Source organism: Molossus molossus, unplaced genomic scaffold, assembly GCF_014108415.1.
Source record: "Molossus molossus isolate mMolMol1 unplaced genomic scaffold, mMolMol1.p scaffold_m16_p_1, whole genome shotgun sequence".
Classification (NCBI taxonomy): domain Eukaryota; kingdom Metazoa; phylum Chordata; class Mammalia; order Chiroptera; family Molossidae; genus Molossus; species Molossus molossus.
Genome location: NW_023425344.1, coordinates 169,524,102 through 169,547,882, shown reverse-complemented (window position 1 = coordinate 169,547,882; position 23,781 = coordinate 169,524,102). Strand labels below are relative to the sequence as shown.

General features: G+C 37.9%; 1 protein-coding gene across 13 annotated transcripts in view; it reads right to left on the bottom strand.

Annotated features, from left to right (window-relative positions):
* SLC25A21 (solute carrier family 25 member 21) overlaps positions 1-23,781 on the bottom strand; it is a 463,129-nt gene that overhangs the window by 333,310 nt on the left and 106,038 nt on the right. For 5 of the 13 annotated variants that reach the window (XR_004958937.1, XR_004958938.1, XR_004958943.1 and 2 more), the window contains one exon: positions 23,100-23,114. The exons of 4 other annotated variants lie outside the window; for them this stretch is intronic. The gene's annotated coding sequence lies outside the window, so the exon portion shown is untranslated. Of the gene's footprint in view, positions 1-22,971; positions 23,115-23,781 lie in introns of those variants that run through there. 4 more of the 13 variants (XR_004958941.1, XR_004958951.1, XR_004958936.1 and 1 more) reach the window with 3 other exon arrangements.

Here is a 23,781-nt window from a genome sequence, read left to right as displayed (position 1 = left end):
TTAGCCTTAATTTGCTTCACTGAAAATTGGGAAAATACAAGTACATCTATGATGAGGTTGTCGAGAGGATGCAGTAAGATGGAACATGTGGAACGTAATAGCATGGTAACCTGAAATGCAGCAGGTAGAGACTCAGTAAATATTTTACAAAATCAACTTTCCGCCACTGCAGTTGTGCACTATCAACCCACAACAAAATCTTTTTTTGCTGGGGGTGGGGAGGAGAAACATATTCTTTCTAAGATGGCCATTGCCTGACACCTGCATTGTTTGAAATATTCGGTCTCTCTTAGTCTCATATTTTTATATGTGAAATGACTTAAGGTTCATTCATATGTTTAATGAGGACCTACTTTCTTCCTCAACGGGCTTGCGGTCTAGTGTTAAGAGAGAAATGCAAATTATTACAGGATGTAACCACCACAGCAAGGCAGGCTGCTGGTGCATTGGCAGAGGAGGGGTGGGTGGTACATGGGCAGCCCAGGGAGGAGTACATGGGCCTGAGGGACCCTGGGAGGGTTCAGTGCGAAGCAGGATTTGGACTCAGAGAAGGAATCTGCCAGGCATGTGTGAGAGAGGAGAGGTTTCCCAGGCAGAACTTAAAGAAAGATATCCAAACTGTAAAATATTTTAAAATCTTTAAAATGATCTTTTTGAATGCTTCTAAATTCTAAATTCCTATGGTTTATGTGTCCATATTAAATCATTCATAACTGTATACAGTTTTCTCCAGTGACTCTAATTGAGATCATTTAAAAAGTAATAGAACTGGGCTGGTGTGGCTTAGTGGTTGAGCGTGGACCCGTGCACCAAGAGGTCTGGTTTGATTCCCGGTCAGGGCACATGCACAGGTTGTGGGCCCAATCCCCAGTTGGGGGCACAGAGGAGGCGGCCAATCGATGTTTTCTCTCATCAATATTTCTATCTCTCTCTCCTTCTCCTTTCCTCTCCTTAAAATAAATACAGAAAAAAATAGTAATAGAGCTATTTGTCTTTTAAGATTCATGAGACTCTTTATAGGAGTAACCAGTGATGGGAACACATTGATGAAACCACATCAAACATTCTACTTTTATATACTTGTAATTAACTGGAAACAATACAGCAGACCGCTGATGTTTGGTGTATGGAAAGGCCTGTAGAAGTCAGTTTTCTCTCAAATCACAGCTCCCTCCAGAACCACATCATGATCATGATCACTATCATCATTACAGCTAACACTTGTATGGTGTTCATGTACCAAATACTGTTGAAAGTGCTTAATAGATGGGAACCCATTTGTTTCCCCAAATGATGAAATGTTCTCATACCAAAAGTCAACAGCCTTTTCAGTTTTGCTACTAATTTCTTACTCGATGAGCCATCTTTCCATTGGCTAGAGCACTCTCAGCACAGATTTACAAACCACTTCTTAATTCTTTGTAGAGTATGTATAGGGTCACTTCATCTAACTAGATCATGGTGAAATAAAGATCACCTTTCAGAGGCTTTTGCATTCTTACTTCATATCATACCACTTAGATCTTAGCTTTTTTCTCTGGACAACTTTTCACAAATATGCTAAACTTTTACTCTTCACAGAAGTTACAATATACAAATGACCAGACGGGAACAACCAAGTTGCCCTGGTAAATTTTTGCAGATTAGTCAGCTGGGCTCACTCCCTGACTAAACTGATTTGCTCCCATCCAGTACAAGTGATTCCAACCCATGCTTCAGCAAAATGACAAATTAGTACCTGTCAGGACTTTGGGACCATGCGTGAAGACTGAAATTAAGGATATTAAATCCAAAGGTCTATTACTGTATATGATCACTGATGTTAGAAGACAGCTTGATGTATAGTCTATATAATGAAAACATAGCTTTAATATTTAAGAACAAATTTTAAAAGCCATTGCTATCAAATTTCATTTTTATGTTACCTGATGCATCGAATGTGTATTTTGTACATGCAATTCACATATTTCATCACTTGCAATTAACCTACTATAAGAAAAATTTAACACTGCAACTTCTGCCTCTATCACCCTTAAAATTAGATGATTAGGAAATTAGAAGCTAAATTATACTTCTGAATAATAACATGCCCACAAATAATATAAACTGTATATGCAGAAAGTAGTAAATACTCTCAATTGTCACAGACATTAACCTCAATTTCAAGGCATTGACAGAAAGTTTAATACTTTCTGGAGTTTTGATAAATTTTAGTCAAATCCTGACTCTTATTATTTCATGCTACCATCACTGAATACACATAACAGTTTTAGAACTGTGTCTGCATGTGGGTGGTAGCCAAACTTCCCAATTTTAATAATAGTTACTTGGCTTAAAGGACTCAATTTTCGTAATAGACCCACCACTTAGGATATTCAGTGTAAAACAACTGCTCTTGAAGTTAGAAGGGTCAGCACAAAGAATCACACGTTGGGCTGGGTTTAACCTGTCGTTCCTCATGTTGGGATGACAAAACTTATTCAATTATGAATAGTCTCCAAAGAAGGTCAGTATGCTTTGGGGACACGCCAGCTTGGTCCAACCACCATGAACTTGTGACTCTGAGAGAAAGTATCAGACGTCTTGGGGGAGAGTGGTGGAATGTGGAGCTCAGAGTCTAGTTAAACAAAAGTTAAATTGCTTTTTAATTAAAAATATATATACTCCAAGAATCCTAATAATTGAAGTAGTATTTGAAAATAATAGCTTCAACAAATAAGACTTCTTACCATTCCTTGCTGCAGTATAATGAGTGTGAAATAAAACACCAGACTTTATCCTACTGAAATCTGAGAGGCAAGGAACTCGTTTTAACCATTCGTATGTCTGTGTTGGCTTTACAGATAAAGATCAACTCAATGGCATTTTAGAAAATTAGTTGTGTCTAATCCCCAGTGTCTTAGTCGACATTTCCTTTATTAATAGAACAGGATACACACGGCTGCAGGAGACCTCTTCCTGGGGTCACTCTAACTATTGTAGCAAAGTGGAGCTGTTCTATGAAGGAATCTCTTCAAGTTCCTTGTGACCTTTCTCTTTAACCATCAAAGTTTCTTGAGCATTTACAGATTTGTTTTCAAACATCTCTTAAGATATCGGTAAAAGAGGAGACATTAAAACGTTGAGTTCTAAAATGCATTTTGAAAACTATCTCCAATATTTTGTTAATACACCTTTTGTAAAAGCAAAAGCGTAAATGACATTTTTTGTACAATATTTAACCCTCCCCCTACCAACCACTCTCCAAAATTCTCATGTCATCCAATAATAAACAAGTAAATAATAATCAGACTTCCATTTCCTTTTTTATTCTTCCCTATTACCTTCCTTCTTCTTTCTTTCTTTTTAAATTTGCCATTTTTGTTCTCTTAAATATTTGAATATTATTTTGCTTTTATATCTCTAGAATCATTTCATATCTTTTAACACAGAGCCAAAAAATGGAATGGCTAATAAACATATGAAAAGATGGTCAACATCATGAATCAGGAAAAGATAAGTAAAATAACACTGAGATAACATTTTCTTCTTTCAGATTATAAAACATAATATAAGTTGATAGAATCCGATGTTATGGAAATCGGCACTTTAACACATGGATAATGGTGCAGTTTCTTTCAAGAGTGGAAGTTTCTGTCTGAATTTCAAACGTGCATAACTTTTGATCCAGCAACTCTACTTCTTAAAATGTATCCCACAGAAACAATGGTAAAACTATGTAATACAATATAATGACTATATATTTAAATTGTTTATTAAATTATAGTATAGCTATACTAATGTGCAACTTTAAAAAAAACAATAAAGTAAATCTATATTACAAATATGAAAAAAAAATCCCGTGATTTGTTTTTAATGAAAAAGAGCAAACAGTAGAACAATATTCATAGTATGATCTTTAATTTACAAATATACACATGCATGTGCATTTTCACATTCATATATTTGTCTACTTAAAAAAATCTCGAAGATGGCGGGTAGGTAAACGCAGTATCGCGTCCTCCCACAACCACATCAAAGTTACAACTAAACTACAGAACAACCATCATTCAAAACCGCCTGAAATCCAGCTGAATGGAAGTCCTACAACTACGGAATTAAAGCAGCAGCCACATCCAGACTGGTAGGAGGGGCAGCGGCAGCGTGATGGGCTGGTCCCACACCCAAGGGTGGCGGATAAAAATCAGGAGGCTCCCAAGACTGGGAAGGTCCTTCCTGAAGACTGAGGGGTCCCTGTCCCACACCAGGTGCCCCGCTCAGGGTTCCAGTGCCAGGAAGAGAATCCCCGTAACTTCTGGCTGGAAAAATCAGCGGGAACTGAGGCTCAGGGAGGCTGAAGCGGCTGGAGCCCCAGGCAGCTCCTTAAAGGGCCTGCGCACGGACTTATCGGACTCTCTCCCTCTAAGCTTGGAGGGGAGGCAGCTCGAGGGGAACCAGAGACATACAGGGAAGAACTGAGCTGTTTGGCACTGGAGCGAGGGCTGGAGAGGGGGCTTTCTCCGGGACAAACTTGCTGTCAGAGGCCTTTGTTCCTTTGGTGAGCCCTTCCCAGGGGCGGCAGACAGTCTCCATATCTGGGACTCCAGCAACCTGGCTCACACTGGTAGCCCCGCCCTGCTGACTCCCTGAGGCCCCGCCCCACCCAACTTTCAGGCCCACCCAAGCTGTTGACACTTGCTTAACCATAGGATTGGCCGGTCTTGGAGCCTGCTTCAGATTTTTCCTAAATTCTTTCAAACGAGCAGCATCTGATCTCAGCCAGCCCCATACCTCTCATTAAGTAATACACTGAAACAAACACAGGGAGGCAGCCAAAATGAGGAGACAAAGAAACAGGTCCCAAATGAAAGAACAGAACAAAACCCCAATAAAAGAACTAAGCGAAAGGGAGATAAGCAACCTAACAGATACTGAGTTCAAAATACTGCTTATAAGGATGCTCAATGAACTTAGTGAGAACCTCAGTGAATTTAGGGAGGGCCTCAAGAGCATAAAAAAGGACCAGTTAGAAATCATGGATACACAGTTAGAATTGAAGGAGGCATTAACTGAAATAAAGAATAATTTACACAGCATCAATAATAGAGTATGTAAATCCAAGGAGCAAACCATCGATTTGGAATATAAGGAAGCAAAAAATCCCCAATCAGAACAGCAAAAAAGAAAAAAGAATCCAAAAAAATGAGGATAGTGTAAGGAGCCTCTGGGACAACTTCAAGCGTGCCAACATTCGCATCTTGGGGGTGCCAGAAGGAGAAGAGAGAGAACAAGAAATCGAAAACTTGTTTGAAACAATAATGGCAGAAAACTTTCCTAACTTGGTGAAGGAAACAGACATACAAGTCCAGGAAGCACAGAGAGTCCCAAACAAGATGAACCCCAAGAGGCCCACACCAAGACACATCATCATCAAAATGCAAAAGGTTCAAGACAAAGAGAGAATCTTAAAAGCAGCAAGAGAAAGGCAGCTAGTTACCTACAAGGGAGTTCCCATTAGGCTGTCAGCTGATTTCTCAAAAGAAACTTTGCAGGCCAGAAGGGAGTGGCAAGAAATATTCAGAGTGATGAAAACCAAGAACCTACAACCAAAATTACTCTATCCTGCAAAGCTGTCATTTAGAATCGATGGACATATAAAAACTTTCCCAGACAAGAAAAAGTTAAAGGAGTTCATCACTACCAAACCATTATTATATGAAATGATGAAGGGTCTTTTTGAAGAGAAAGATAAAATGTATGAACAAACAAAATGGCAATGAATATATATCTATCAACAATGGAATCTACAAACAAAATGAACAGGGAGAACAGAAATATTCTCATAGATGCAGAGAACATTTTGTTGGTTGCCAGTTGGGAGGGGGGTTGGGGGAATGGGTGAAAAAGGTGAAGGGATTAAGAAGCACAAATTCATTGCTAGACTGACAAACCTCAAAGGGAAAGGGGTTGGGGGGGGCGGAGAAATAAACCAAAGAACTTATATGCATAACCAATGAACACAGACAATAGTGTGGGAAAAGGTGGGAGGGGGGCGGGAGTGGGGAGGAGGGGGTCAATGGGGGAAAGATGTGGAACATCTGTAATACATTTTACATCCAACAATAAAGATTTTGAAAAAAAAAATCTCTATTTAGGCACAAATGCCTCAAATTTAATGTCTCCAAAATTGAACTACTAATCTTTCTCAACACTGTTCCCTATCTTACTAAACAAAACCTCTACTCATTCACTCAATCAAGAAACCAGGGACATCTTCCTCTTTCATATTCCCCACCTCCCGTCCAATCCTAAACATGGTTCAAATCTGTCCGTTCCTCACTATCTCCACTGCCATTACTCTAAGTCTCCACCATATTTCACTTGATTTGTACAATAGCTTCCTATCTTATTTGTTGTCTTCTACTATACAATTTTTAAATCCATTTTATATCCCTTTTTAAAACACGATTTGGATCATGTCCTTCGTGGCATTATTTTACACTTAGAGAAAAATCTACTCTCCCTTTGTTAGACTATACCACCTGCATAATCTCAATACTCACTACTTCTCCAGTCAAGAGTATTATTATTGTAACAACAATAATAATATTGTCAAATATTTCCTCATCTAGGTTTCAAAAGAACTGTATGAGAGAGACAACTATTACTAACTACCCTGAAGACAGTGGTGAGTTTATCCTAGGATCAGTTGTTCCAAAGTTCTCTCTTGCCCAGACCTGTGCAACAGCCTCCTTACTGGTTTCCTGGAGATTCTTGTTCCCCTCCAATCTGTTCTTCACGCAGCATCAAAAGATGTAATATATTCATGACATTCCTTTACTTAAAAGCCTTCAACGGTATACACTGACCTCAGCTGGCCCCCATCTAGCTCTCCAACCTATGTCATGCCCTTGTCCCTTGATTACTATACTTAAGCCAAGTGGGCTCTTCTCATTTGCTCACACACACAATCTCTTCTTCCTCGTAGAGCTTTGTATGTTCCTCTCTGAAACATTTTTCTTCCACACTTTATATGGCTGGCTCCTTCTTATATTTTTTGGTCTCAGCTTAAATGCAATCTTTTTCAGAGAGTCGCTCCTTGACCAGTAAGTAACCTACTCCTACTTTTCTTTCTCATTGCACATATTTATTCCCTTTATATCACTTGACACAAGTTGAGATGTTTGTTTGCTTGTTTGTCATCTACCCAATCCTGTGGAAATTCTTGCAACACAGCTATAACAGAGGCATTGGTAGTGCCTGCAGAGTCAGGAAGACCTCTTGAAATATAACATTAAGTCCTGAACTTAAGGGAATATGCTTGGAAAGGAAATGAGGAAGGTCAAGGGGACAATTGGTGAAGCTAGACAAAAGCATGTGAGAGGATATCAAGTTCCAGAAGACTGTATATTTGGGGCCTAGGAGGGAAGTGAGGAAGGGGTCATTGAGACTGGAGGGAGCACTGTGGCTGGAGAGATAGGTGCAACCAGATGATGAAGGACTATGGAGGCTTTTCTTATCCTATAAACACTGGGGAGCCACAGAAAGCTTAAAAGAAGGAGAGTGAAATACTAGATTTATGATTTGATGGACTAAGGGGATAAAAGACTAGAGGTTATCGTCTAAAAATCAAATTTGTAGCCCCAACTCCCTTCATTAATAAAATAAAGATGTGGAATAACAGTCTAAAACATAAGATGAAATAAGTAGTTTTAATTAAAGCTAAATATATAAGAAAAATACATGTAAATATTAAGTATAAATTAGAATATATTTTAAGATGTTAACTTTTTTTAATGATGTAGTTTTTGGGAATGGTGGCTAATTTCCCAAAGGAACCAGTACCCAAACTGATAAAAATCATTCAATGTAGCTAGTTTATAGGAACAGGGGCAGAGTTATTTGCCCTAAATAATAAATTAAAAAAATATTTTTTTAGGATTATAATCCATGTATCACTTTGGTAAATTTTACATGGGAAGATTGCTGGATTTATAGAAAAATGAAAACATTTCAAGATACTTATACATAAACAAAAGTTATAAATTAAAAACTATTTAAAAGACTTAGAAAATACATGAAATTTAGTATTTCCCACTTAAAGGTTAATCCAATAATCTGGAAAAAAAAAAAAAAAACTAAATATGAAAAAGGTCACATTTTTTTTCAAATCACAGAGTTTAGATATGACCTGATTTGACCTCAAATTCCACTGGACATTCTGTTACAAAGTAATTAGAAAGACACAATGTACTTGTTCAATTTGTTTGTACTATGTAAAATTGATTTTTTTCTTTAATACTAAAATTTGGTCCATGTGTTGGGAAAACAGAAAATGTTCTAAATATATACAAAGAGTGGAAACGCTTCATTCCACGGGCTGTATCCTGTGGTATATGCATTTTCATCAGTATGTTTGTCTTGCAGACAAAATGAATATCAGATGGTGGTTTTGAAAAAGGGCAGACCTAACATGAGGTGATTAGTTTCAAAAACAGATTTTTATTCTTGATAAATTATTACCAAATACAATCATCTGTTGATTGAGGATATAAAACAGATTGGTCATACTACAACCCACAGGTTAAATGAAAAACGGAAATAATAAGTTTATTTAACATGGTCTTGCATTAGGTTCCCAGCAGTGCAAATCTAAGGCAAATAATTAGATTTCCAATTTAAAGATATACATTTGTTAAGCCAGACATTTCCTGAGGTCATCTATTTCTCTGTTGGCTAGTTTCATTGTACTGGCGATGCATTTAGGACATTTTCACTTGGAGCTTTATATTAGTACACCTTGTACATTACTCTCATCAAACCAATATTGTAGTTTGACTCAGGGATAATGCAGATAGGGCAAAGGGCGGATCGTGATGATTCCTGGTGGCAAATCAGAGTCAAATAAACCGGCACATAGACTCAGAAAACTAATGCCTTAAAAATAAATCTAGGCAGGGGGTAGGCAGGAAGAATTTACTAGGAGACAACTGGTAAAACAAACAAATCAACACACTCTATACTAAGTAAATGGTGCAACAAATACAGTGCACTCAATTTCTTAAACATCCATTCTTCTTTTTCTCAGGACAACCACTTAATTTTATGGTGAAAATAAAAAGTTAAAAAACAATTGCTCTGATCAATAGTATATGGTATGTTTACTGAGCATACTCCCCCGCCCTCCTCTTCCTCCTCCTCTGTTTCTTCAGTAATTTACAGCTCTGCTAGATAATATCTCTCTAGGGAGCAAAGAATCCCATTACAGATGATTTCTCTGTGCAGACCAGCTCTGTAAATCAACAGGCTGAGCTCTCTAACAGATTTTAAATCCCTGCTTGAGGTAAACTCGGACAACTTGCAAATTGGTGAGGCCGGAAGTGGGAGGAAGAAGGAGACTTTGTACCAGAGGAAGTTCCAGGAAAAGAGCTTATGACAGAATTTGTGCTTTTGTTAACTTTATCTAGTAACTATTGTGCCCTGATACAAAACAGGGGAGGCCCAGAAATAACAGGGATTGAAAAAGTACATCCAGTCTGGCCGGTGTGGCTCAGTGGTTGAGCATCCACCCATGCACCCAGAGGTCACCAGTTCGATTCCTGGTCAGGGTGCATGCCCTGGTTGTGGGCCCAATCCCCAGTGAGGGGCATGCAGGAGGCGGCCAATCTATGTTCTCTCTCATAGAGGTTTCTCTCTTTCTCTCTCCCTTTCACTTCTTCTCTCTCTAAAATCAATAATGGAAAAAAAAAGTTAAAAAAGAAAAAGTACATCCAATCCTGGCCGGTTTGGCTCAGCGGTTAGAGTGTCAGCCTGCTGACCAGAGAGAACCTGGTTCGATTCCCACTAAAGGCATGTACCTCGGTTGCAGTTTGTCCCCAGCCCCAGTTGGGGTTGTGTGGGTGGCAACCAGTTGATGTGTCTCTCTCACATTGATGTTTCTCCCTCTCTCTTCCTCCCTCTCTCCCTCCCACTCTCTATGAAAGATAAATGCAAAAAAAAAAGAAAAGAAAAAGTACATCCAAAGGAGATTCTTTCCCCTGACGAACATTCCCAAGGGATTCTAACAAGCCCAGTAGAGTGTATCAGAAGCACATATAAAGTAAGCCTCTTTGGAGATAGATTTCTAAATGAAATACAGCATCTTAAGAAAATAGAGTGATGTTGGATGACCAAGGTAGGGGGATTATTTCCAAAATACACCTCTGAAAATTAGATGGCTTATAGGGAGTTAATTTTGCTCAAAAAAATGAAAAATCATCCAGAAATCCATTGATGAGATAGAAGAAATTTGAGAGATTACTATTATTATTTTTTGTACAGTACAAATCTCATTAAAATAATGGTTATCAATGATAATAATTAGAATGTAAAACACAACTAATTATATAAAAACTTATCTTGTAAAGAGAATATGTATTATACCAACACCTATCACAATAGGAAATAGACTTTTGCATATCTCCCTTATTAAAAATCCAACATGATGTGGTTTTAAATGTTCCTTATAAAAAAAAATCAACACTGTGTTCAATTTCTACCAAGTGTTTATTGTTGTGAAACGACAGTGAGAAGAACAGGGACAGGGAAGGCAGTTCAATATTCCAAACCAAATTGTTTCTGAAGGTCAATTCCATATAAGAGCCCATCGCTTGACACTTGGGTTTAACAGACTACTCTTCTATTGTTACTATCAATACATAAGATAGATCTCTCCCTCTCTGCCTGCCTGGTCCTAAATCAACACTTCATCTTTCTCCCCGTTCCTTCTCAAGTTATTTTCACTTTTTAACTTTTCCACTTGGCGGTTTCTGCGAACAGCACTTCAACTCCACTCTATGCCATATTCAGCCTACATTTACTTGCTACTTAACATGGTCCCTCCTCCTTTTTATATACCTCTTATTTTGTTTTTCACTTTTTTTTTTTTTCTACTACCATCATCCTAGTACCAGGCCTCATCACCTCCACCCTGGATTACTATGATTTCATTCTGGTCTAAACTTTTCGCTTTGAGTTTTTCCTATATCTTCAGCCTTTGCACACATTTCCAATTAATCCTCCTAAAACATTACCCTAATCATGGCATCCGGAATCTGAGATAATTGCCTTTACTTTTGTGATCTCAGGAACAACCTTTGGCTTTGCCCAAATATGCTGAAAACAAATGTGGTCTGTAAAGGAATGAGAAAAATGAACGGATTGGGACAAATCACTTCTTCTAGACAATCTACGCCAAGCAAATGCTTTCGTTAGTCAACATTATTCAACCCACAGAGGTTTCAGAAGATAACCTAATGGAACCCTTGTTGCAGGCATGATGATCAATTTAAGGTAATTTCCTACAGGGTCTTTTTCCTTTTCCATTATCACTTCTCCAGGGCGCCAGCCCAGCTCTCAAACATTGTCTCTGATTACTGAGATTACCAACAGGCCAAATGCATCTCCAGGATGGGTATGCTCCCCTAGTGAAAAACTGAGTGACATTCTGTAACAATCTTTGCTGCGGTTGGTTTTCTGGAAGGGATCTCACTGTCAATCTTTATTCCAAAAGTCAACCTTTTCCTTAGCATGGATTATTACATAGGGACTTTTCTGTGCTGCCAAAAACCTTCAGACTGACCTTTTAAATGGAAGAAAAAGTCTTAGGGCACAATTGGGCACCCATGTGCTGCTTTAAGAATGTGTGTTTGTTTTAAATTGGTGCTCCATCTCTAAAGTTCAAGAGGAACCTTTAAAAAAAAATCAGTGTTTAAAAAGATCCGATTTCTCTGCACCTTTGGTCAAGGGTTCATAGTTACTTCCTCTGTTAGAAGGAGCATTAACTCACCTTTACAATAGTAAACACATTCAACACAAAAGATTCCCTTTTCACTAGCATTTATTCATCAGTAACTTTTCTTCTAAAACTATCTTTGCCTTTGTATGCAAGAGCTTTACTTCTCTACTATTTGACATTTACAATCTCAAAAGTAAATAATAAATGCTGAACTCCAGAATACCCTTCCAAATACTCTTACTCCTGCTTACACTTACTTCAAACAGTACTTCCTTGGCTTCTGATGAACAGTTTTCCTACGTGTGTTCTCACAGAACACTGTCTCTCCCCATCACTAATATTGCCCTTACCACATTGTATTACAGTGCTGGTATGCGTTTGCTTTCTCCCTGTGGGCAGAGTCTGTGAGCTCCTGAGAGACAAGGACCATGTTTTAGTCACCTCTGAATTTCAAAACACAGCACAGTAGTTAACATGTACTAGGTGCTCATAAATTTATTTGCTGAATTGAATTGGACTGACAAATTGCTATTCAGGCCATGTTAATTACTAGCTAAGGCCAGGCCTCCTCAGACAGAGGACAGCAGTGAAATGAAGTAATTATCCAGATCACTGAGGACAAAAAAAAAAAAAAAGTGCTAATTTGGGCAAAGTGAGCAAGCAAGATTTTACCTAACTGAACTAATCCATCATTTCATTGCAATGCTTAGCTTTGCTAATGGAAATCTGACCTCTGGGAGGCAGGCCTATTCTCTGCTGTGCTTTGTGTTATAACTGAGTCATCTGTTTTGTATTGATGCTGAACATACCCTACACCTCTTATACAGAGGACAAAAATCGCATCCTAATCCCTGTCAACTGTCTCATGGGAGTGCCAGTGGTTCCAAGCAGGGTCACTGAGGGAAGTGTGTAGATGGTTCTGTGAAACCCATGACTGGACCCACAGTTTAAGGACCACACCCCACCCACATACTGAGTCACTGGTATCTTCTTTATACAGCAAAGTCAGCAAGTTGCATAACGAATTCAACCTTTAGCACATGGTTTCTCCGAATGAAGTCTGCATAATCCTCCAGATAGAAAATAAAATGGGTCTCTTGATACACTTACCCTTTGGGATGAAGATAAATCTTTACTGGATTTTAAGGATTATGAAAAGAAGAAAATAATGTTGCTTTTTACACAGACTAATAGCTTTGTTATTGATAATGTATATATTTGTTGGCACCTTTTCTTTTCTGGCTCATTTGTACTTGATCTAAGCAGAAAGAGCAAAGTTACACAACTAAGTAACAGGTTAGAAATGTAAATACTTGACTTCCAATCTTTCGTCCTTCTGAGATAGTAATTAATTTCCTTATGTACATGTGCCTAGTTTCAGAATTGGGGGAAACGTTTTCACTGTGTTTCAGGAGGCAGCATCATTTTTAGAAAACACTCTGCATTTGTAAATTAAAATTTTCAATTTACAACTGTTATTTAGTTTGCAAATAACTGAAAAAAAACCTACATGGAATATAGAACTAGATTCTAAATCAATACTGTCAAACTTGAAGGATTTTTTAAACACCCTACAGGCTTAGAAGCAGGATGAGTATTTATTACAATCAGTGGCAGACAAAATATTTAATGAAAACTACATGGCAGAACTATACCACTTTAGACAGTAGAGAGTAGTAAACGAGAACTTGGGTCAGAAAAACCCTAGTGTAAGTTTCAGCTCCAGTAGTCATGAACTTTTGTGACACGGACCTTTCTGAACCTCACTTTGCTCATATCTAAAATAGAAATAACAGTTTCAACCTTATCTAACTCTTGGGGTTGTTTTGAGAACATGAGATAACATAAGTGAAAGTAATTTTGCAACTATGGAAAGCAATACATACAGACATCATTATTATTGTTTTAGCTTGAGGATATTGATGGTGATGATGGCAGTAATGGCCTGAGGTTTGCCATGAGCTGTGTCACTAATGCTCTGCTGATAGTTAATACAATTATTATAACAGCGAATTAATTTGTGTTCAGATTTCAGCTAAGAGTAAAGCTGAAATATTTGTTTCAACACAAAGTGAAAAACAACTTATATTAGTTTAAATAGAGAATAACAAACAAACACGAATACTCTACAGCTCTGCCAGAAAAAGACTAAAAGGCATATTTCTTGAAACTAAAGAGTCCTCTTCTCATCAGGCTTCCTCCTCGCTCTTGTAGGACAAACTTGTTAGCAAATGGCAATCCTATTTTATTAAACTATGAAAACGGTAAACTTCTGACAGAGATTTTCAGGCCTAGGCTCCCTTGATTTGCTTGTTGCAGATGCAATTTTAGCAATTCCTGCTCAAGTTTCTTAAAAGAAAAAAGAAAAAGAATAAAAGAAGGAAGGAAGGAAGGAAGGAAGGAAGGAAGGAAGGAAGGAAGGAAGGAAGGAAGGAAGGAAGGAAGGGAGAGAAAGAGAGAGAGAGAAAAGAAGAGAAGAAAGAAAGAAAGAAAGAAAGAAAGAAAGAAAGAAAGAAAGAAAGAAAGAATTAAGAAAGAAAGAAAGAGAGAGAGAGAGAGAGAGTGGAAGGAAGGAAGGAAGGAAGGAAGGAAGGAAGGAAGGAAGGAGAGAAAGAGAGAGAGAGAAAAGAAAGAAAGAAAGAAAGAAAGAAAGAAAGAAAGAAAGAAAGAAAGAGGAGAAAACGAAAGAATGAAGTAAAGGAAAAAGAGAAAGCAAAAGAGGTGAGATGCAGAGACTAATGAATAAATTCAAACTGGTGTATTAAAAAAAATAAACAGGTGGCCAATTCCAGAAGGCTTCATCCAGGTATATAGTCATTTACACTTCACCATGGGGGGTCAGGAGCTAACCCAGACATAATCTACTATGTCTTGGGTAACAGGAAAGCACCCAGAGGATACCAGCCATCTTCCTAAACACCAGACTTCCTAAATAAAGGAGCAGTTTTCAACTAGCTTTCTCACTTTGTGGCTTGCTAATATCCAAGATGCAATCCACAGCTCTTGGTAACAATTCTGTTGCACCACAAGAAATAATCCTTGTTTTTCTACATCTCATCAGTTCTCAATTATTTTCAATAAGACTCTTCCCCAACACTAACTGTTAGGAGTTGGCTAAAAAAATGAAGAGGCATCAGTGCAGTTCTCTGGGTTTTGTCAAAATGATTACCCTTTAATAAAGATATTTATGAAGAGTCTTGGCCAACCTGGTAATCTCCCATTGGCTTTCTTAGCTAGCAGCAGCAAAACCTCCAAAGTATTTTGTTATTAAAAAAATAGAAACCAAAAGGAGCTCCTTTCCTCCAATAACTTTAAATTCCACATATTTCTGATGTGAAGAAATAATTAAAATAGATGATGTCAATATAACATGTATCCCAACCTAAATTAGTGTCCAAAACTATTTTGTGAGATATTATGGTGTCATGTGAGGGGGGAAAAAGTATTTCATACTCAAATAAGTTTGGGAAACACTAAATTAAACTAAGTTTAAAAGATATTTTTTTTTCTGCTGGATTTCTCAGACCTACAATATGCTATCATTATTCTAAAAAAAGTGTTTACAAGATTTATTTAACCATGAGATTGTTTTTCTATAAGAAATGTGGTTAAGAAATCCAGGTCTGTAATACAGCAGAAATATGTCAGAGTTCATCAGGGCCATTTAATAATTGTCTTTGTGTGGTTAATTCTACTTAGGCCAATCCATGTAGCCACAGAGAACCCATTGTCTTGCCAGCTATTGTTTATTTAAGGAGTTGATACAGATTGTTTTGAGGGCAGAGAAAGCCAAATTTAATCAGCAGTCTTAAATGGTTTAAGCTACCTCTTCCATGAAGTCACAAGGTCCCAATATTGTTTCACCTTAATTTCATTGGAGAGTGGGGACTATACGTTTATGGAACTAAAGAGTCATGACATGAACCACAAAACACTTGTACATCTGCATTTCTAGAAATTCTAGAACAACCAGTTTCACAACTTAAAAGGATATACTAGCCTAGCCCTGGCCAGTACAGTCAAGGGCACATACCCGTGTTGCAGGTTAAATCCCTGGCCCTGGTTGGGGTCGTGCAGGAGGCAACTGACCGATGTGTCTTTCTTACATAGATGTTTCTCTCTCTCTCTCTCTCTCTCTCTCTCTCTCTCTCTCTCTCTCTCCACCCTCTTCATCTCCCTCCCTCCCTTCCACTTTCTCTAAAAATCAATGAAAAAAATATCCTCGGGTGAGGATTAACAACAACAACAAAAAAGGCTATCCTATAGAATGTAAAAGATAAATTTTAGGGGTAATAACTTAATACCTAATATGCCTGTATCTACCTTCCAGGAACTCATATTTGCTTTCAAATTTCCTCTCTCTGCATCTTGGACATTCCCTTCCCTAGCTTCCAAGCCAGTTCTGCTACGACACAGCTGGTAACAACGGTCAGGTGACTGCTTTTGCTGCTAGAGAAACTCAAACCAGCTCTTCATTCCAGAAGACTTTTCTTACCATCAGAATAACGATGATCAGTTTTGTTTTGTTTTTTAAAGGGCAGCGGGAAGGACCTAGATTTAATCTGGTTCGTGAAGCTCCTCTTTTCCCACGTTGCAGTGGAGCCTCCCACACGACAGTAGCTGCTGAGCGTGTTCAGCGGCTGCGGCAGCTCAACCATGCAATTTTATAGCAGGCAGCAAACAAGGCAGAGAATTCAGGGTTAAAAACTCAAGTGAAGTTTTGTCTTCTACAGTAATGAAAGCTGACTAAAAGAGTAAATCAAATGGATCTCCTAACAAAATGAAAACAGCTGTTTGGCCTGGCTTGGTCTCTGATTTAGGTTAAGTAATTATTGCTCTAGTGTGGTTCAAGGTTGTTCTGTATTAGTGAAATAGGATATCACATGAAAATCATCCAACTTTTTAATTTACTGTAGCATCAGAAATTCCACTGTATAAAAAATTCCAGAAACGTAATCTTCTAAAAACTTTACCTATAAACCTTTTCAAATACCAATTGATTAAATCTTTCAAGATATAATTACTCAATACATAATTACATTATAGTAATAAACTTTAGTATCTCTGCTGAGAAAATAATTTAATATTTTAACTTTAAAACACTGTTTTTCAAGTTTTTCCGAAGTGATATGTTATATCCCAATTCCCAAATATCTGTAAAAATCATTTTTTGTATAGAGATTTTCCTATGAACATGACCAGTGAATAACTACTTCTTGAGCTTCTCAACAAGTCTATTTAATAGTGTAAATCTTTTCATGTTTCAGTTCAATCTTGGCATACTAATAGTGGTGGAGAAGAAAAACAATTTTCTAATGAAGAATCAAGGAAAGGAATATTCTTGAGGAAGAGGTTTCTGCGTTTAACATTCTTCAGAGTAAAATCAATTACTCAAGTCACTTCAGGTTCCATTTCCTGTTTGTGGACTTTTGCTTTAGATGTTTCTATCATCATCATTAGTTTTATTCCTTTATATTTAAGCACTTTATTTCTGCTTCTGCTTCCCTATGATAATAAAGGACAAATCGATGGCAGAGGATGTTTTGTTTTGTTTTGTTTTGTTTTGTTGGTGGTGGTGTTGTTGTTTTAATGAGGCTCCAGTAGTTATTTTTAAATAGCTAAAATATTTTTAAATATTGCCTTATATATGATGTTAAGTTCTTGGGAAAAAAAACAATGACAAAGTCTTGGCCAGAGTGAATTTTAAGTTAGCCTCTATTATACCACTGGATGGATACTTACATGTCTGAACAAACAATCATATTAAAATATTTTCTAACACTAACAACTATTTAAATTGTAGAATAACATTTCTTCAACAAAGTGACATCTTTTGAGCATTTTAGTTCACTAGAGTACATTCAACTTTGTTCCCAACAACAGAGGAGAGGTGGAGAGAGAAGATTGCATCATAAAATATATATATATATATATTTATCCTCACCCGAGGACATTTTTCCATTTTTTGTTCACACAGAGTGGGAGGGAGAGAGAGGAAGAGAGAGAGAAAAACATCGAAGTAAAAGGGACACATCGAGTGGCTGCCACCTGCACGACCAACCAGGGCCGGGGACAAACTGCAACAGAGGTACATGCCCTTAGTGGGAACTGAACCTGGGTCTCTCTAGACCGTAGGCTGACACTCTAACCGCTGAGCCAAACCGACCAGGGCAGAAAATTAATATTTTTAAGAAAATTGCTTAGGTGGTATAAAGCCCAGGGGAAAGTCTCAGATGTTCTTGTTATAATTATTATTGCTGGATGCAAAACATGACATATTTACCTTTCCAGTGGGATAGTTTCATAGCTTTACTAAGTCCAAATAGTATTTCTTGTTTGTCCTTGCCAATTACCCTAACTGGTGCTTTCCAGCACATCAGAATAACAGACACAGCAGAGTTACATGTGTTATTTCTCCAGAATGTTTCCGCATTTTGATCCTTCTTGGGGGGTGGGAGTGGAGGGTGTCGATACTCCTTAAATGGAGACTATATCATATTTGGGGTTTCCGTTTAGAAATTGTGTTGTGGAACTAAATCAACAATGTACAATTGACCTAAGGATTAGAGAGGAACTCAGTGAAAAGCAGTATTTAAAAGAAAGGTTTAATTTTTCCCCTTCAGACAATTAATGTAAATTCTATTAATCAAGATCTTAAAAAATGATAAGGCACAAGAAGCAAGTCTACGTTCTTAGCTGTCTGCAATCCAAGGAGGGTACAACAGAGGGACAGTCCCACCACATTGTGTGGTCGGTGTTTTCCTTTCAAGAAACACAAATCCTGCTATTGCTGCTGTATACATCTTAGTGAATAGGCAAATGTCATGAACTCAAATTTATCAAGAAAATTGGCACAGTTAGAGCCACTCAAACAGTGCACCTTTAATTACTGAGGCAAAGTATGAAGTCAGACTCAATCCAGTTCTCTGTAGACATGTTTCTATATGCAGTGTTAGAGCAGTACTTTCAAATAGAATCCTATGCTGAAAGGAAAATCTGCCTCCCTGAAAATCACTTATGTTCCTCCCCAATACTTCTTTTGAGACCCTCATCTCTCTCAGTTACTCCTGATATATCTCCACTCTTGATTAATCCTTTAGCTGCAACATCTGCATGAGTTCCATCTTGGGAACAAATGTTTTCCAAATCTACACTGAAAAAGTCTTACCCATATTTATATTTTTTCCTATTCTTTTCTGGATTACTCTTCTAAAAAAAAATTACAATTTTTCTCTCTCTTCTGGACAGACTTGCAGGGATAAATCTAGTAGACACTAAGAAATTAGCATCAGTGATGACTTTGTTGGTTTAACATTGTTCCTGACCTACTGCTCAGCGTCAGAGAGGATACATAGAAGGAAGGGAGAAAACGGACACCCATAGTGACTGATGTGATATGAAAGGCTTCGTAACTTTCATATGTATTTATTGATTAGTGTTCCTATAACCACTTGGTTGATCATGTTGTATACAGGTGAAGGTCCTGGATGTGTGGGTTTGGTCAAAGGTCTCTAAATCCCAGTCGTTAAATTGGCACCGGGTGGCTCAAAGTAGAAATCGGCCATCGAACATTACAGCGTGGGTACCTAGAGATTGGGAATCTGACCTAACTTTGTTTTGAAAAACTTATTCAACAAGGGAGTCCTCTGTGAGGAAGCACAATCCATGCCCAATGTTACTTTCCTACTTCCTTTGTTTCCTTGATCGTGTATGTTTACCCTGAGGATGAGCAGGACATTTTTGAAGGGAAATGGGGATTCTGAAGATTGATATTCTTTAAACTCCTCTTCACCTTCTTCTCCATTTTCTTCTGGGCTAACACAGAGTCACTTTCCAAGAACCCAGAGCCTTCCAAGCAGCAGGCCTCTTGCGTATTAAAGAAATACATGACACTTGGTATGAAAAACAAGATCAGGATTGTTCTTAAAATATTCAGAAATAGATGAAGTACACGGATGACCCTGAAAAACATCTGCACTTGAAAGGTGCGCACAGTGTTTCTTACAATCACACAGTTTACACCCTTGCAGCCAACCATTTCAAAGCATATTTCCCACACATTTTTCCCTTTTCTTGTTAAATCCTCTATGGAAGAAATTCCTGTTCTAAAAAAGGTATTTGATTCAAAGTAATCAACTAACTCCTTAGTTCATAATATTTCATTATGTATTAATTTCATGTTGTTTCAAAACTTTAGACTATAAAAGGGGCACACAATATAAAATACAGTTTTATCACATCAATTTCTACAAAACTTTAATTAAAAGAACTTACGAAGATGGTTTGGCAACTATTCTACCCTACTCTACAGGTTACTTTGCATCATAGATGGTTCTTCACTTGATGATGGTTGAAACATGAAATGACGTCTCAACTTTCATAACCTATGGATAGTGGCAACCATGTCAAAAGCTAAGGCCTTTACTAGAGAACATTCAACCATAAATTCAATCAATTGAAATCTTTTGTAGCAAAATATTTATTCCTACTCTCAAATCACAGAATTCTTGAATTGGAAAGGCCCTCAGCAACTATGCTTTCCAAAGCCATCATTTTGTATATACGGATATTAAGGCCTTGAAAGATGAAGTAATTCATCCAAGGTCCCCCAGTTGGTCAGTAGTGAGCACAGGCTCACTCTTTCTTCTTCTCTGGGCAGTAGTGTTAAAACAACTACATTAAAAAAATAAGATTTTACTTCATATTGTATTCAGAAGAGACAAATACAGTGATACCTCGGTTCTCGAACATAATTCGTTCCAGGAGGACGGTCGAGAACCAAATTGTTCGAGAACCGAAGCAATGAAACCAATAGGAAATAATGGAAACTGGATTAATTCGTTCCAAGCCCCAGAAAATGCCTATTTACTGGCCTAATTTGTATATAATATGTAGAAAAACATAAGTCTCAACAAGAAATAAAAGTGTACAGTATGTCTAAGGGTTAAATTCAGTGTAAAGCGTGACTCTCTCCACAAAGCGTGACTCTCTCCACAAAGCGTGACTCTCTCTCTGCACTCACACTGATGGCGCAAGCAAGGCGCGCTGGGCCGAATGAACGCCATTCGGCTCAACTCGGCTCATCTCGGAAGTTCGAGTTCCAAATATTTGTTCGGATTCCAAGACAAAAGTTTCTCGAATCTCCTGGTCGAATACCGATTTGGTCGAAATCCGAGGCGTTCGAGAACCGAGGTATCACTGTATGTTCTCTTTATAGAATTCCCAATCTCTAAAATTAAACATTTTATCCTCGCTCTGGATGGTTTGGCTCAGTGGTTGGAGCATGGACCCTCGGATCAAAGGGTCACGGGTTCAATTCCTGGTCAAGGGTACGTACCTAGGTTCAGGTTTGATCCCAGGGCCCAGTCGGGTTTGTGTGGGAGGTAACCAATAAATGTGTCTCTTTCACATCGATGTTTCTCTCTCTCTGCCTCCCACTCTATCTGAAGATAAATGGAAAAATATCCTCTGGTGAGGATTAACAACAACAACAAAAACAAAAACATTAGGCTCTACTTTTCGTACTTCCTAAGCAGCAACAAATTCAGTCTAAGGGTTTGATCATTCCCATTCAACTTTCTACTCTTTTAATCCTAGACTTTCCCCATAATTTTTCCTATAGTTATCTGAATTTTGTATTTAAAGAAATTAAGGTCCTACAAAAAATATTACATATAAATTATAAATATTATGTTTATGTGGCAAGATCTTTAAACAATGCATTCTGAGTTTCTAAAGTAAGTACCAAGTGTATAATTAAAAACTAATTCATTTATTGTTTTAAAATATTCCAGAAAAGAGGTGGAGAAATAGATAAGATTGGCAAAATTATATATGTGTGTGTGTGTGTGTGTGTGTGTGTGTGTGTGTGTGTGTGTGTATATATATCCTCACCCAAGGACATTTTTCCATTTTTTACTCACATAGAGTGGGAGGGAGAGAGAGAAAGAAAGAAAGAAAGAGAAAAACATCGACATGAAAGGAACACATTGAGTGGCTGCTGCAACCTGCACGACCCAGCCAGGGCCGGGGACAGACTGCAACCAAAGTACATGCCCTTAGCAGGAACCGAACCAGGGTCTCTCTGGACCGTAGGCCAACGTTCTAACTGCTGAGCCAAACTGGCCAGGGCTGGCAAAATTATATTTATAATTATTATAAAATTATAGTTGTTAATGAATATGTGGTGTATTATCAGTAAGTATTTGAAATTTTTCATAATAAAAAGTTTATTTTAAAAATAATTTCATGTATGCACTGCCTTTGGGGAGAACTTAGTTGCCAAGTCTCAATGTATACCAGTGGACTGTTCTAATCAATAGTACAAAGGTAAAGAAAAGAAAATCAATGTCTTCACCATTTCTTTTAATTATGTAAAAAAATCATATAACATGACCTTAGCCATTGTATCCACTTTTTTTTTTTTTTTAATCCTCACCTGGGGATATTTTTTCTATTTATCTTCAGATAGAGTGGGAGGGAGAGAGAGAGAAACATCAGTGTGAGAGGAATATATTGACTTGAACGACTGCCGCCAGGGACGGGGATGAACCGAAACCCAAGTATGTGCCCTTGGGCGGAATTGAACCCAGGACTCATTGATCCGAGGGCCGACACTCTACCTTTGAGCCAAACCGGCCAGGGTAATTGCATCCACTTTTTTTTTTTTAATCCTGACCTGAGGACATTTTTTCTTTTCTTTTTTTGTTCAGATAGAATGAGAGGGAGAGAGAGGAAGAGAGAGAAACATCGACGTGAAAGGGACACATCGAGTGGCTGCATCACCCAAACAGGGCCGGGGACAAACTGCAACCGAGGTACATGCCCTTAGCAGGAACTGAACCCAGGTCTCTCGGGACCGCAGGCCAACGCTCTAACCGTCAAGCCAAACCGGCCAGGGCTATATCCACTTTTAAGTGACTAGTTTAATAGTGTTAAGTATAATCACATTGTTGTACAATGGATATCCAGAAACTTTTCATCTTGCAAAACTGTAATTCCACATTAAATAAGAACTCATTAAATAACACTGGAACAACCCACTAAATAAAAACTTCTCACTTCCCTTCCCCTTAGACCTTGGCAACCACTACTCCCTGTTTCTATTAATTTGACTACTTTAAATATTTCATGTAAGTAGAATCATACAGTATTTGTCTTTTGGTGGCTGGTTTATTTCACTTAGCATAATATCCTTTAGGTTCATCCATGTTGTAGCATGTGACAGGATTTTCTTCCTTTTTAAGTCTGAATAACATTCCATTGTATAAACATGCTACATTTTTTTTCTTTGTTGCTTTATCCACCAATGGACATCTGGGTTATTTCCACCTCAAAAATCTTCATCCGAATCTATTTTCTGAGGAAATGGAAATAAAAGATGCTGTGAGAAAAACTCAACTAAGCAACAAGGAGGAAAAATGGACACGCAGTAACTGGAACACAGACTACCCACTTGATAGTCGTCACTCCAGGGCCGACAAGAAACTGGACATACCTAATAGAAATTAGTCAATGGGTCTATAAGAAACTAAATTTATTTTGTATCTACTTTTGTCTTCGAATCCCCTCTTATCTTGGTATCCTTTGTCGGTAGAAGGTAGAACTATTCAGAGGGTATTGAGAGATATAAGCACATTGCTGTTCCCGTAGTCTAGGGGTGGAGCAGTAAGCAGTGTGGTTTCACTGAGAAGAAGGTACCACGGATGGATAAGCGGATAAAAATTGGGAGGGTGTCAAATACTTCAGGCCAAGACAATTTTTGATTAATAACAATTACATTTAAATCCAAAATTTGTCAGAGCAACGGTGTTACAGGTATTCCGTGGTTTATTTTGATGATGAATTGAATAAATCCATGTGTTTTCTAAAAGGCTGAGCACAGTGTTCCATTTAGCAACTTGGAAGTTTCCTGAATGACACTGTGATACCTTGGGAGGATCATTATTTATTATTTATTAGAGAGAACGAACCTACCACGGAGGATGTAGCTCTTTAGAGGACTGTACTCCATCTGATTCCATAAA